Source organism: Pleurodeles waltl, chromosome 9, assembly GCF_031143425.1.
Source record: "Pleurodeles waltl isolate 20211129_DDA chromosome 9, aPleWal1.hap1.20221129, whole genome shotgun sequence".
Lineage (NCBI taxonomy): Eukaryota > Metazoa > Chordata > Amphibia > Caudata > Salamandridae > Pleurodeles > Pleurodeles waltl.
The window spans coordinates 766,722,128-766,737,665 of record NC_090448.1 but is presented as its reverse complement, the minus strand read 5'-3'; the positions used below and the strand labels follow the sequence as shown (position 1 = coordinate 766,737,665).

At 41.8% G+C, this 15,538-nt stretch overlaps 1 long non-coding RNA gene across 1 annotated transcript in view; it reads left to right on the top strand.

Annotated features, from left to right (window-relative positions):
- The first annotated feature begins 389 nt into the window (after positions 1-389).
- The window catches only part of LOC138258713 (uncharacterized), a 71,170-nt gene continuing 56,021 nt past the window's right edge, over positions 390-15,538 (top strand). The window contains exon 1 of the long non-coding RNA XR_011198520.1: positions 390-532. This is a non-coding gene — a long non-coding RNA (uncharacterized lncRNA). The remainder of the gene's footprint in view (positions 533-15,538) is intronic.

Below are 15,538 nucleotides of genomic sequence, written 5' to 3'. Positions count from 1 at the left end.
TACTCTACACCACTCTATGCCACTCCACGCCACTTTACACCACTCCATACCACTCTACCCCAATTTACGACTCTCCAATCCACTCTGCTTTACCCCACTAACTTTTAGACATGCTGAACAGCAGCCAAGCTGGGGTACAACATTGCTAAACAATTGGTAAAGCCAATTGCTCTTGTACAGGCAAGACCTTTTGGGTTTGCCAATGCTTGTTTTGGTAGAAGGCCAATTGGGTAGATGCCTTGCCCTGAAGGGAACTTCTTGCACTGATGTTGCTGTGCATGGGCAAAATATCTGTTGATGTGAAAAGCATGACTCCAAGGCAGACCTTGCTGAAAAAGGAAGAATAGTGTTGAGATCTTCATTTGACTCTTTGACAGGAGCCTAAACCTGAGGGACAAACACAGCGAATCAAGGAAAAGAATATGCAGCAAAGTGCTGAGAGCCCTCCAACATCCGCATCTGCATTGAAACATGTCTTCTCCCAGAACTAGCAGCATCAGAAGCATCAGCCACCACAGAATGTTGGTCAAAGGTGACATCCATAAGAAACTGGTTTCTACTGGTCACTATATTTATGTCTTTAACCTTTCAAGTAAATACACTGATCTCTTTTTTGACAGTGTGTGCAAAGAACTATTAAGTTGAGCCAAGTCATTTATGCAGCCACTTTTACTATTCACACATTATACTTCATGGTGTATGTGCCTGTATTTAATTATCCCAGATGAGCTTCTATTTATGTTTCCTATGCAACAGATGAGGCTTGTATAGCCCATATGTGTCAACTGTAATTATGAATCTATCTTAAAGTGTGTAAAGAAAATGCACAGCTTTTGAAATATAGATTGAGCAAAAAAAAGTAAATGCATGGAAGTTTGTGTGAGTAGGGTGTATGAAGTAGAAGAGGTGCAGATCATGGGACTTCAGAAACAGAAATGAGTGGAGAAAAAAGGCATAAGTCTAACAGAAAGAGAGAGAGACTAAAGAGGAAGGTGAGGTGAACTGAAGAATGAGAGGGTTATTGATATGACTTATACTGAATAAAAATCAGTACTAACAAGCACTGGTAAAGTGAGAAGGTCTGACTTATTTTAGGTGGTTTCATTCATTGTTGTAAGATGCAGGTCCCAAATATCCATACAATCTGACCGGTTCCTTACATCTCACATAGACCTTCAGATAGGGGCTGAAATCAAAAATGACATCCATACAGATCTCTCCACTTCTCTTTCCATCCAACTATACCAACTCAGGACCACAACTATACATAAAATCTCAGATTGGACTATCCAGTGCAGTAACCAGCTAAGCGGACTATATCATGTGAAATACCACAAGGAGACCCACAGAGCTGTTCCAAGCTAACAGCAAACTGAAAGCTATAAAACTTTGCATCTATCTCTTAAACTTAATCATCCAGCACACTGCTATGTGCTGCGTCCCATAACATGATAACCACACCCTGATGGTCATCACGCATAGCATGGAAACACTTCCCAATTAGCATCAAAACACACACAACATCCTTCCAACCACACAACCTGTATAGTGTAGCATGCTACTCATGTAGGCAAGCAGTTCAGCACACCACATAGAGGTAGCAAGCGCTATTTGTAAATGCTGCAGTGTAATACAATGCAATGTATTTGGATCTGCTAGCAGAAAACACAGATAGAGGAACTCAACCACTGGTCAAGTGGCATGCTGTGTCAGGCACAGAATTGTGGTTCATATTTTAGGTGACAGCAATAATTACAGAGTCCACACCTTCTGGAAAGGATTTATAGTTATGTTTCCTTGGTCTCACCTATGCAAGATTTATTGACTTTGCCAATGTAATTTAACCAAGTTTTACAGCAGTATGGCTGCTGTTCAGCATGGCTTAATGTAAGTGGTGAGGCATTAAGTGGCATAGAAAGGAGTGACTTAGAGGAGATTGGCATAGAGTGGAGTAGCATAGAGTGGTATGGACTGGAGTGGAATAAAGTGGCATAGAGTGGAGGAGAGTTGCATGGGTTGGATTTTCATAGAGTGAAGTGGCATGCAGTAGAGTGACATACAGTACATTGGCATAGAGGTGATGTAGAATAGAATGGCTAGAGTAGACTGAAGTGACATAGAGTGGCATGGCATAGGTTATAGGGACAGGGTAGAGTGGCATAGACTGGAGAGGTGTAGAGTAAAGTGGCATATAGTGGCATAGTGTACAGTGGCATAGAAAAGAGGTCATAGAGTGGTGTAGAGTGGCATAGAGTGGAGTAGCATAAAGTGGAGTGGCATAGAGTGGATTGGCATATAGTGGAGTGGAGTGGCTTACAGTAGTGTAGAATGCAGTGGTGTACAATGGAGTGGCATACATTAGCGTGGCATAGTCTAGACTGGCACAGAGTAGAGTGGTGTATAGTTGAGGGGCATAGATTTAAGTGGCATAGACTGGAGTGGCATAGAGTGTACAGTAGAGGGCACAGAGTACAGTAGAGTGTTGAAGGGTAGAGTGGCATAGACTGGAGTGGCAAAAGTGGCACAGAATAGAATTGCATAGAGTGAAGTGGTGGAGAGTGAAGTGGTATAAAGTATAGTGTCACAGAGTGGAGAGGTATAGAGTAGCTAGCATGGAGTGCCGGAGAGTGGCATTGTGTGGAGTGGTGTAGCGTACAGTACAGTGACATAGAGAGGAGTGGCACAAATTGGAGTGGTGTGGAGTGGAGGGGAGTAGAGTAGAGTACAGTGGATGGCACAGAGTGCCTTAGAGTGGCTTTGTTTGGAGTGGAAAGGAGTTGACTGTTGTGTAGTGGAATGGCACAAAGTGGAATATGTCATACAGTGGAGTGGTGTAGAGTTGTTGGTTAGAGTGGAGTGGTGTGGAGTTCGTAGAGTAGTGTAGAGTAAAGTGGTACCGAGATGAGTGATGTAAAATAGATTGGTATAGAGTAGAGTGGCATAGAGTGATATAGTATGGAGTGACATATAGTGCATAAAGTAGAGTGAATTTTATATAGCGCTTGCTACCTTAGACAAGACATCAAAGCACTTGTCAGTGAGTAGCATGCTACTCTGGACCCCAAAAAGATTAGTGATGGATTAGTATAGGGAAATATGACCATAGTATGGGTATTAGTATAGGGAAATATGAGTTAATTTGAGCTGTGGACATGTGAGTCTGTTACTTAGATTGAATAGAACAATGGAGGGATAGAAGAAGGAAGAATCCAGAAGTGTTAATTTGGAGATCATAGTAGTAAGGTGAGGTTTAGGATGATGGGATGTTGCTGGTAAATGCTGCAAATCTTATTTAGCACATTCAATAAAATCCGAACTAAATTGTCAAGTGTGCTAAATACTTGCCAATCACAAAAGTTTTCAAGATAATAGGCACAAAATGGCGGCTTTAGGTCCTTTCAGCATGCTCCTTTTTTCCTCCTGTATAAATTTCGGTGTTTGCTCTGTCGACATTTTTCTATGTGATTTTTATTGCAATACTGTTATGTACGATGACAGCTTTTGAAGTACATATCAGAATTTAATGGCCAGCGCTTAGTAACAGCTGAAGAGTAACAGAGTCATAATGACAGACCTCACACCTATATGCGCTAAGCCCACATAAACATTTGGAGGAACATTATATGCTTCAAGGCCAAGTAAACTAACATGAGCTAAGATATGGGTTTTCCCCATTCTCTGCAGAACAAATGCAGTCCTCCCAGTCATTTAACACAAATTAATTTAAAAATATAGAGAAAGATAAACAAGAGTAAGAGGGAGAGGGTACCCTCAAGCTGACTATGCTCAGCACGTTTATAATGTCTTAGGGGGATGATTTCCCAGTTGTAGAGTGTACAAATGGCAGTTACATAACAATCAACAAGCAATGGCAAAGCCTATAGGTCTTGTCAATGCGGGATCTATTGGTTTTGTCCATTTTTTTAAACAGGTTGCAAAGCAGCTCTACCTACTGTGAAACATGGCTCAAAGTTGAGAGAAAAAAAGAACTCTGATGCGGCCAGCATTTACTGCGTCATAGTTCTATTTTTTTTGTTAAGCCATGTTGCACAGTAGCCTTATGTGCAATATGTTTGTTTTTAAAACACACGAGTGAGGCGTAGGGAGAAGCAACAACAATAGACATCGAAGGGGGGGAATAACATGAGGAAAATGCGGGGGAGTGAGCAGCAGTCAAGTACAGCAGGAAAAGCGGATACAGGGAAAGCAAACCAATGGGGTTGCAAGGGAGAGAGCATCAGACGAGGAGAAGCAACACAGAGAAGTAGTGGGTGAGAGGGGAAAGAAGCACCACGCACATGTGGAGTGAGGTGGGGGAAGAAGAAATGGTACCTCAATCACAGTGCCAGCATCATATGGGCACTAATTAAGTTGGGCCATACTACACAGAAAGAAAAGGAAGTGATGCTTGGCATGTGCTAGCCAATTATCAGGCAGGCAAGATAAGTTACAATGAAGCCCACAAATGGTAAGCAATGGGCGGGTTCCAAGCCCTTTGCTGTAATCAATACAACTCATAAGTGAGTGCATGTGCTGTTGCAGGCTTGACCTAAAAAGGAATTGTACAAGTAATCGCTTGTGATTATAAGTAATTTGCCATTTTCCTTCTGATCACTTATGCCAGTTCTCATATTCCACCTTCTGTGATGCAACCTTAACTTTATCATTAAATATAAAAGAATACACCCTTCCTTTAGTCTCATGAAACCACTTTTCGTAGTGCGGAGCAGCAAGGCAGGGAAATGACAGCAGCCAGGCTCTCAAACAAAAAAATAAAACTTTAAAGCAAAATATCCACCGTAAGTGTTTGGTGACTAAGAAAAGGGGAATGGGGGAGGCAACGGGCAGTGTGTAGGGGACGAGCCAGGGTGAGGTGAGGAATGCACTGGACAAACTGGAAAGACAGAGAGAGATGAAGGAACAGCATGTTACAGGGATCAGATAGAGGACTGTTTAGGGATGGAGGTAGCACACCAGGGAGAGAAATTCACTGCAGGGAAATCTAAAAGAAAAAGAAGAAAGAATGTCCCTGAATGGGAGTAGTGGAAAAAAACAAGTCGGCCCATCTAAAAGATGGTGAGGAGACTATGGTCCAGGGGAGGGACACATGAAGAGGAAGGCAAGAAATTGAATAAGCAAGAAAGCAAATGAGTGAAACGCCAACTAATGATAAGCAATGATGGTTTCTGGGCCCACTGTAAGTTTTTCATATGGTCCACAAAAGATTTTTGTCTGAGCACAGCTAAAGGTTATCTGGCTGATGAGACCTAAATACAGTGTGCTGCATGCCATGAGCCTATTTATGATTCCATATGGACAGAGAAAAGAGACATTCACTCTGAATACTTTAAACTGTTACATTTTTGTGGAAATGTCCCTTTCATGAGTATATACGAATATCATATTAGACAAAGCTTACCAAAAATGACTGGAAAATGAAAGGACAAATTACTTACCTGTTACCCTAGCTTTCATAAGAGTTCCTTATGAATCCATACAGTGGTGCAGAGCAGAGTGACATAGGCTGTAGTAGTGTAGAGTGGCAGAGACTGCAGTGGTATACAGTAGAGTGGTGTAGAGTAAAGTGATGTAGAGTATAGTGGCATGGACTGGAGGGTGTAGAGTGGTGCAGAGTGGCATAGAGTTGACTGGCATAGAGTGGACTGGCAAAATGTGGAGTGAGGTAGAGTGGCATGGTGTGAAGTGGTGTACTGTAGAGCAGCATAGAGTAGAGTAGCATTGAATAGAGTGGCAGAGAGTAAAGTGGTGCAGAGTGGAATAGATTGGAGTGGTGTGGCGTGGTGTAGATTAGAGGGTTGCAGATTAGTGTGCCATAGCCTGGAGAGGCAGATAGTGGTGTACAGTAGAGTAGAATAAATAGAGTAGAGTAGGATAGAGTGGGGCAGAGTAGAGTGTCATAGACTGGAGTGGTGTAGAGTGTTGTAGAGTAGAGTGGCATACAGTGGAGGGGCATAGAGTAAAGTGGCATAAAGTGGAGTGGTGTAAAGTGGAGTGATGTAGAGTAGTTTGGCACAGAATGGCTTAGAGTAGAGTTGTGTGGAGTAGAGCGGCATAGAGTGGTGTATAGTGGAATGGAGTGGTGTAGCGTAGAGTTCCATAGAGTTGAGTGGCAAAGAGTGGAGTGGCGTAGAGTGCAGTAGAGCGGAGTGGTGAAGAGTGGAGTTCTGAAGAGTAGAGTATCGTATAGTAGAGTGGCATAGAGTAGCATTGTGTGGAGTGGAGTGGCGTAGAGTGGAGTGGTGTAAAGTGGAGTGACGTAGACTGGAGTGGCATAAAGTTGAATAGCGTAAAGTGTTGTGGAGTGGTGTGGAGTGGAGAGGCATAGAATAGAGTGGGGTAGAGTATAGTGGTAGAGAGCAGAGTGGCGTAGAATACAGTGGCATAAAGTAGAGTCATGTACAGTATATTGTATAGAGTGCTGTCGCATAGAGTAGAATGCCGTAGAGTAGAGTGCCATAGAGTAAAGTGGGGTAGATTAGAATGGTGTAGAGTGGTATAGAGTGGCATAAAGTAGAGTGACATGAAGTGGGGTGGAGTGGTGTAGAATAGAGTGAAGAAGACTAGAATGTCATAGAATAAATTGGCTTAGAGTGGAAAGGAGTGGTGTAGAGCGGGGTAGAACAAAATGGTGTAGAATAGAGTGGTGTGGGGTGGAATGGTTGAAGTGATATTGTGTTGAGTGGAGTGGAGTGACATATAGTGAGGCAGAGTGTCAGAGTAGTTTGGCATTAAGTGGAGTCACGTAGAGAGATGTGGAGTGGCGTAAACTGGAGTAGAGTGGTGTAGAGTTGTGTGGTGTAGCATAGAATGGAAAAGAATGACAGAGAGTTGCCTGGTGTGGAGTAGAGGAGTGTAGAGTGGCATGTAGTGACGTTGAGCTACTTAGAGTGGAATGGAGTGGGTAGGGTAGAGTGGCATAGTGTGGAGTGGCATAAAGTGGAGAGGCATGGAGCGGTGTAAAGTAGAGTGGCATAGAGTAGAATGGCATTGAGTAGAGTGTTGTGGAATAGAGTGGCATGGAGTAGAGTGATATAGAATGGTGTGGAGTAAAGTGGCGTGAAGTTTAGTGACATAGAGTAGAGTGGCGTAGAGTGGCTCAGAGTTGAGTGGCATAGAGTGGTATGGAGTGGTGTAGAGTAGAGTGGGTTAGCGTATCTTCATGATCCTGAGATTGCCATAAAATGGCACTTAAATTAGCTCAAATGGTGAAAATGTGAATTTCACTTTGGTAGTAATAAAAAGTGTACACGAGACACCATCACTTTAATATCATAAGCTACCTGTTAACATTTTTATTTCCAACACCTCTTTGATGTGGAGAACTGTGAAATCAGGGGGCAGTTCTGTTGCCTTAGCCTGTCATATCTAAATGACTTGATGGCTATCTCTGTTGTTTGAAGCATGGATAATCTGTGTAACTTAAAGGAGTGGTTGGCGTCTGAGACCTCAGCTCGTGAGATATGTGCTACTTGAGGTGTCACTCTTCTGTCCATAGCATGAACCAGAAAACTTTGTAACATGAGATATAACTCTGCTATCTGATTCTTGAGCCTGTATAAAAGAATACTTAACTATATAGTGTCTCTTAGTCTTGGTTCCACATCATGCATCTTTCGCCCACCAGCCCCAGTCACTTTATTTCACTTTGAATGTTCTTTTTCATCCCTTCATTCTCCCTTTGTCACAGTTTGTCTATTTGTATTTTTCCTTTGTCCCTTTTTTCTCCCTTTTCTGTCTTTCCCTTTGTTGCTCTGGTTGAAAGTCTGATAATGAAAAATAATTTTTGGTCCTTAAATATAAAATGCTGGTGCACGCTTACCTTCAACCATCTGTCCGCAGCCTTGACCAATTTTGCAGAATTAACAGCTGGACTTAGAGTTTTTTCTGCCTCAGGCAATACTCTTCCAAACACATTGTTGCTCAACTTCTTTGTAGCTGCAACGCCAGTGAACCAAGAAACGCTGTTCTAGAAAACTGCCAAGTTTATCTGGTGGAATGCCCCACCCACCTTTGACAGAAGAGACCACCAAACACAATTATTATTCCTGCTTGAGATTCAAAATAGGGTAGAGCTCTGTTCAGCCTATCTCTTGCTCTGGTTCAAACACTGCTAATAAAACTCATCTCCAGGTCCCCAAAAATAAATGATTTGCTACCCACCTGCAACCCATAGCACAAAAGAAAGCACTAGGTTTAACTGAGTTTGTTACTGTTTTTATGGCTCTCATGTAGAACCCTTATGAGTTTTTTATGCGTCTTGAAAGAGGACTTTTATAACTAATCTGTCTCCAGTCATAAATACTTTGACTGTTGACTTTTAAATGTGATTAAGGATTGTATGGACTCACAAGTCACCAGTGTCAATACTGCAAAATAATGCCGATCCGATGTGCCTTTTAAAGCTTTAATTACATCAAACACCAACAGCGTTTATCCATAACTCACTAAAGAAAGCAGATTCATCTAACATAGGAACATTCCGTTTCAGAACACTAAAAGATCACTTTAGGTTTGCAGTACACAAATAAAAGTAGAAAGATGCAGTAGGAAAAAAGTGCACATAAAATGTAGAACATTAAACTACAAAAAAGACAAATATACAAAAACGTTAATGCAAGTTGTGAAGAAATATGTTGGTTAGAGTGAGAGGAAGATAATATACAAGACAAGATAAAAGATAATGGTTTGGTGTGAATGATTAGTGGAGTTTAGGTTAGGTTTAGAGATTGGAGAGTCCTAGATTTACAGTAGTAGAAGGTGTAAGGGATGCTGTATGAAGACAGTGGCGAGGAGCCTTGTGGAGAGTGTCCCCTAACCACCTGTGTGACAGAGACTACTTGGTGTAGTGGGAAAATGCTAAGGTTAGGGTACATGCACACAGAAACGAGTAACATTTGATGGTTAGCTGAGCATTAATGTATGCCAAAGTGCCATTCAGAAATGTTGTAGTAAAACGTTTACATTTTTTCTTATACCTTTTGTACATGCCTTAGATATACACGTTAGCTCCACAATTTTTACCTTTGATTTTTGGCTCAACTTTTTTTTAAATCTGCTTTTCTGCATTTAACCTTTTTGATATGCAATTCACCTTACCAGTGAAAGCACAGAGCTGTTTGGAAAGTAACTCTTGGCTACCGAAAATGCTGCAATGCCATCCTAGCGCCAGAATGTATGTTGTACAAATACCAACAGATTAACGCAACACAACATAGATACATTGAAGGGAGTGATTCTGACTAATAATTTTTACAAAATGTAATCTATCTGTTCCTGTTACGGGTCAAGGACAAGGTGCATTGGCAGAGCTCTTTGATACTGGAGTAGCTAAGCCACTGTACTTCAGGATAGATGTTTTCTGAGTCTGGTTTCCAGCACCAGAAAACGTGCTATTAAGTAGGACAGAACGGAGATGCATAGATAGCAGTATTTGGTTGACCGTGTAGACACGGTCGTCATTTAGGGGTCGCCAGGTTTTCCTATTGCCTCCCCTGGCACTGCCTTTGCGACCCCTGGCCTCAGAGGTGGCAAAGTCAGTGACGAGAGCATTTGGGCTGCGCTCTCTTTGTATTCTGTCATGTTTTTATAGTCCCTGGCAGCTGAGGTAATTAAAAAAAAGTTTTTTTAAATGTATGTCGTGTGTTTGCGGGTGAGTGTGTTTATATGAGAGATAGTGTAAGTGTGAATATATGTGTATGCGAAAGGGCTTGTGATATAAGTTCGGTACCCCTGGCATTTTAGTGAAATGTTTGCGTGCAGAGTGCCACCAAGCCCGCACGTGAGTAAACCCAGGTTGCATACCGAAGGATTTAAATAAAAGTGCGAGGCCCAGGCCGTAGGGCCCCCCTGCACTTTACATTCTGCAGTAGCTGTGTGCTGGGTTCTGCGAGGCACGAACGAGGATCCCTGGCAGAACTACTTATGATTTCCAGTAACTTGAAGACCCTGTTATGCTGCAAGGCACGACTGAGGTACCGGGTAAGGCTGATTTGGGTTCTCGGTCCACAGTAGGAAGATATGAGCGGTGAAGGGCGAGGTCTGCGGTGCATAGATAGAGTTGTTAACAAGCAGGATTTGTCAGTACAGTGGTCATCTTTTCCCTGTTCAGTGCATACCCACCGACCTCAGAGCTGTCAATAGTCCAGCCTGAGCGTCTTGGCTGCAGGGAGGTCCCTCCTCTCGGATGTGCCCCAACCTAGCACTCCCTATTTCACGAGGACCGCAACTCTGTCAGGAAACATATGTCTGGGGGATCCCCTGCCACGGCTTCCCGCCATCCCTGCTGCTTTAGGAAGAGCGGAACAATGGCGGCTGCCTCATAAATTGCTGCCTTGAATGCCAGTTATTTAGTGTCTTTTTCTTGACTTTATGGTTTCCAGCCTTGCTCGTCGCCCGCCTGCTGAATGAACTTTTCACCCACCCTGTAAGACATTCTTCCCTACCATCTCTAAATGGTTTGTCTCGGCTTTAGGGCACAAAAAGAAAATCAGATACTCTAAAAGAAATACTCGGAGATTAACCCACCCTCCCCAAAAAAACAGATGTCAAAAATTAACATTAAATGAAAGAGAAGTTGTCCTCTCTTTGCTCTCTCACTTGTCTGTCAAAAGCGTGTTTGTGAGGTGCAATTCTCTTGTCTAACTGCCCTGGCAACAGGACGGTCTGGCATCCATGTCCTGACATTCGACTATCCCTAAGACTGTTGCTATACTCAACCTTCATGTTTTGCTTTTTTTTGCCTTTTAAGATACACGTATAAAAAATGAAAAGGCAAAAGTGGCTACTAGGCGCTGTGTGGCGAGGGCCCCAGAAACGGAAGATGGAAGTACAACTGGCACGAACCTGCTGCACACGACTAGATCGCAGCTGGAAGATTTTCAATAACTTGACAGGGTCCCTCCACCCTGGACACAAAAGGACTCGGTCAACTTTGTGTGTGTTCCATTGTGTCTTGGATGATCACCACAGCCCGCCTCCTTCCATATGAAAAGAGAAGAGAGGGGTAGATTACATTTTCATGACACTGATATAGCCAATGCAATTGTGCCGCCATGGTCCATGGCTCCAACATGCAAAGATGCAGGGACACCTTCTAAGCAGAGAGTGCTGACTAACTGAATGACTTGTTGGCCAAATTTAAAGTGAGATTTTCTTGGTCAGTCAACTTCCCTGGGTCTATTCCCTTTAAACAATTTTTTGTTTTTCGGCTAATTCTGTTCTAATTTCATTGTGTTTTTTTGCTGTCTGGTCAAGGCACAACTTCTTGAATCACTTCTTGCACCAGAAGAAGCATGGTCAGTGACAGCTGCAGTGAATTTATATATGTTTTTCTGGTGGTCACGATCATTGTATCCTTGTAAACATTTTAGACCATAGGCTAAAAAAATGACATTGGGTTTGCTGACGCAGATGTCCTGATTAGAAATTACTAATGAATGTTTATGTGTTTTGAATAATGAATTATGTAGCAAATGAATTATGTGGAAAAATAATGTGAACGTTTGAAATTGTTACCTTGAAGAATGTCCACCAGTGTTCACGAAATGTATTAAGTAAATGACTAAAACTTATGAAATATTGAAAATGTATTAGATTAACGTAGTAATATGTCATGTTGAGAGTTATAAACTATGTTCCTGCTTATTAATTGTAGGCCTTAATTTAGCGAGTGTCTTGGCCTAGTTTTGCCAGGCCTCATGCAGAAGCTGTATTTTTTAGCCTTTAATAGAAAAATACTGACAGAGTGAACTAGCTATGAAATGCTCATTGTTTTAATAAAATGCTTAGCAGAAGCTTTCGATGAGAACCAACTAACAGGAGACAGTATTCTTAAAATGTATCATACGGCATGTAATGTGTGCTAGATGTACTTTCCCAGGATGCGAACAATGAAGACACTGACTGCAGAGGAAGATGCAACAAAGTTGATACCTGGGGAGCCAGATGCGTAAGACGAACCAATCAACATTATGAGAAAGAAGAAATATTAGAATTCATAGATTTAGGCCAGTTAAATCATTGGATAGAGTATTAACATACGATTAATTGACCATTTGGAAATTGGGAGATAGTTTGGGTGACTTTGCTATAACAACAACAAAGACCAGACTAGAGAGCAGACCTTATTCGGTTTAGTGATGCGATATTAAGAAGAAGAAGTGATTCAAGATTCTGTCATTGGGCTCATACTCTGTGATTGAGAGAGTGATGTGTTGCTGATCGATTGATGACCCAAGGACAAAGACTGATTCTGATTGCTGATCCATACCGTGGATAGGTAGAAATGACAATATGACTGAATTGCATTTTTGTGCCTTTTTTTTCTAGGTACCAACTGCGTTGTTCTAGCTAGTTTTCCTTAGCTAGATGTTTTCTAAATACACATTCTAAATTGTTTTGCATGAAGCCCCACATGCTGATGCTAATCTGGGTTTGATGAGGTTTTTCTACTTGACGACTGACAGATTATAGAGTCAAATGACTGACAGACTATTTTGCTGAACTTTATGGATCATATTGAAATATTAAATATGACTTTATTAATGATTTGCACTGAATCTTTGGAATGTGTAGTGATTCAAGCTTTGATTAGATCGTATTTCTAGTGTCTTTTGGCAAATTAATACTGTTTTCATATGCATTTTGAATTGATTTTGACACTAATCTACATGACTTTAGCATTGTTAATATGAGGGAAATACAATTACTAAACTTTTTCCAAAGGTGTGGTTATTCATGGCTGAAAAGTAATGGTGTGTGACAATTACTGACTCAGTTGATTACTGATTTTTGATCTGACTAATGATTATTGATTGTTGTGTATTGATTATTGTTTTGTATACTGGATCTATGGAAAGATCATTTTAAACGAGTCAAAAGGTTCATTGACCTATACGCGTCCCCTTGTCAGTTTACTTATTAAGAACCGGCGTGTTCACTGGTTCAAATACGGTACAAGTGTTCCCATCCTACTCAGTGCTTGATTTGGGCCAGTCAGTGTTTTCAGCGTTGTGTACCAGTACCAATTTGTGGGCATCAATGCTTATTTTTCATCATCTGACTTAGACCTAGAACAAGAGGCAGAATGACAGAAAAAGGAGCAAGAAAGAGACATGTAGAAAAACCATGACTAAAGTGCAAAGAACATGTCTTTTGGTTTGTCTAATTCTTAGTTTCTTTGCTTTTAGTTGATTATTTAATTATGTATTTTCACGTAGCGTGGATATTACCCAAAAGTGTTAGAGCGCTTTATAGTAAACAAGGTTTGTTACTTGAGGTACTTTGAGACCACCACCAGAGCTTATTTCTGGAAGGTCTCCTATAAGACACTATATAGACTTGTGATACTATCATTTACCTCTAAAACATCCAGATCTGTTAAATATGCGCCTTGCTCCTTCACAGCCTCTTGCGAGTTTGTCTCAACATAATTGCTGGGAAGATATCCTAATTTACCCATAGCCACAACCTGATTACTTAAATAAATATTTAACAGTGAAATTAATGGTGAGTAGCTTCAATTCCGAACAGCTCCAGGAAAGAAGGCAAACTTCAGACCTAGCACATCACCACTGACCCATTGTTGGAATCCTTATTGTTCCATAACACCCAAAAACTAGGAGCCATGTGATTGTTGTTTTCATTAACAAGCAAATTAACGTCTCTTAGATTACCAATTGTTGGGTATGGATGGAAACGTACTTGGGTTGTCATAATCATTATGTTATTGGCAACTAATGTGACATGTTTCACTTGAGGCAGCTATGCAAACATTAAGATGCAAACATTGTTTGGATTTACAGAGACCTTTTGATTAATCATAACTAAAGCGCCTATGTTCCACTTGGTGAAACACATAGGCCCTCATTACGACTTCGGCGGTCTTACTGAAAGACTGCCGAAGCCGCCAGCACCACTATACCGCCAGTGCTGGCGGTATATGTGTCTCCCTATTATGACTTTCCCGCTGGCCCAGCGGAAAAGTCACATCAACATTGCAGCCGGCACATAATAGAGCCGGAGGCAATGTTGATGTGCAGCGGGTGCAGCAGCACCCGTCGCTCATTTCACTGCCTGAAATTCGGGCAGTGAAATGCGTGATGGGGCTGTGCCTGGGGACCCCTGCACTGCCCATGCCAAGTGCATGGGCAGTGCAGGGGCCCCCAGGGGCACCCCGAGTGCCCCTTACCGCCAGCCATGGACACCGCTGCCCTGGGGATTATGACCGCCTGGCGGAAGCCTGGCGGTCAGTTGGAGGGACCGGCAGTATGGCTGTGGCTAATGTGTCACGGTCATAATACACTGCTAGTACACCGCCATCCTATTGGCGGTGTTACCGCTGGTGTACTGCCGACCGCCAGGGCCGTAATGAGGCCCATAATCTGTAGGTATGATGTTGTATGTGATATTTGTCAAGAACAGCCAGAGTTGCATATTTCAAGTTTGTAAATGCTTGTTTAGCATGGGAATTTGTATTTTTTAGGTTTACTTTTGTTTCCCGGCCTTTTGAATGGAACAGCCAAGCATAGTAAAAAATGTTACAAATGGACCTGCAAAACCACAAAACCACTAGAGGTTCACCAAGGGAGTAGCTGGAAAAATAAACATCCCACCCACATTTGAACCATATCCTGAATGGTTCTAAATGAGTAAAGGAGGTGAGCTAGCCCGGTATTTGAATGGTTGCACCTACAAGGGACTTCCGAAAACAATGTGTCTAAATGCTGCGTTATACACCTCAATACTAACTGAAGTTGGTCATCCATCCGTTCTTCTAGCCATCCTTCCTTCTACCCCTCAATGTATCCTTCCTCAACCCATCCATCAATTCATTCTTCCTTTGTTTGTTCATCCATCATTTCTTGAGTCTCTCAATCATTCGTCATTCATCCTCTCATCTTTCATTTACCCATTCATCCTTTTCTGCATTGCCCCTTGCATCCACCCATCCACCCATCCAGCATTCTACGCATTCTCTCCATCCATGTTTTTCATCATCCTCTACATAATTTTCTCCCTCCACCCACCCTTACCTTTTTCCCATCCCTCCTTCCTTCACTTCCTTCTAAGCTTCCTTGTTTCATTTGTGTCCCAACCAACAGCTACATCATATGGTGTCTTTTTGCAGTGTTGTTTATGCTTGGGATCAGTGTCTGGTCTAATTCTATGGTGCTGTAAAGAATATTTTAATAATTTAAAGAGCAGTGCCATGGATATCCAACTCCAGCTCAAGTTGCAAAAGGGGGTAGGGTGGTGGAAGGCTCACGATGCACCCTGGGTTACACGTACAATAATAGTTAATGAGCAATAGTTCTTAAAATATATACACAAACAGATGCTGAATCAAAAGATAGATTTATGATTACAGTTCACACTAAGTACAAAGACACAAACGCAGTTGTGTAGAGAAACTGAGCCTCTTTGTAACGGGGTAAAAATATGCCACTTCAACAAACATTCTCATAAAAATGATTCAGCGACAAAAGATTTCCACAAACAAAAATAAAATAATTACAAA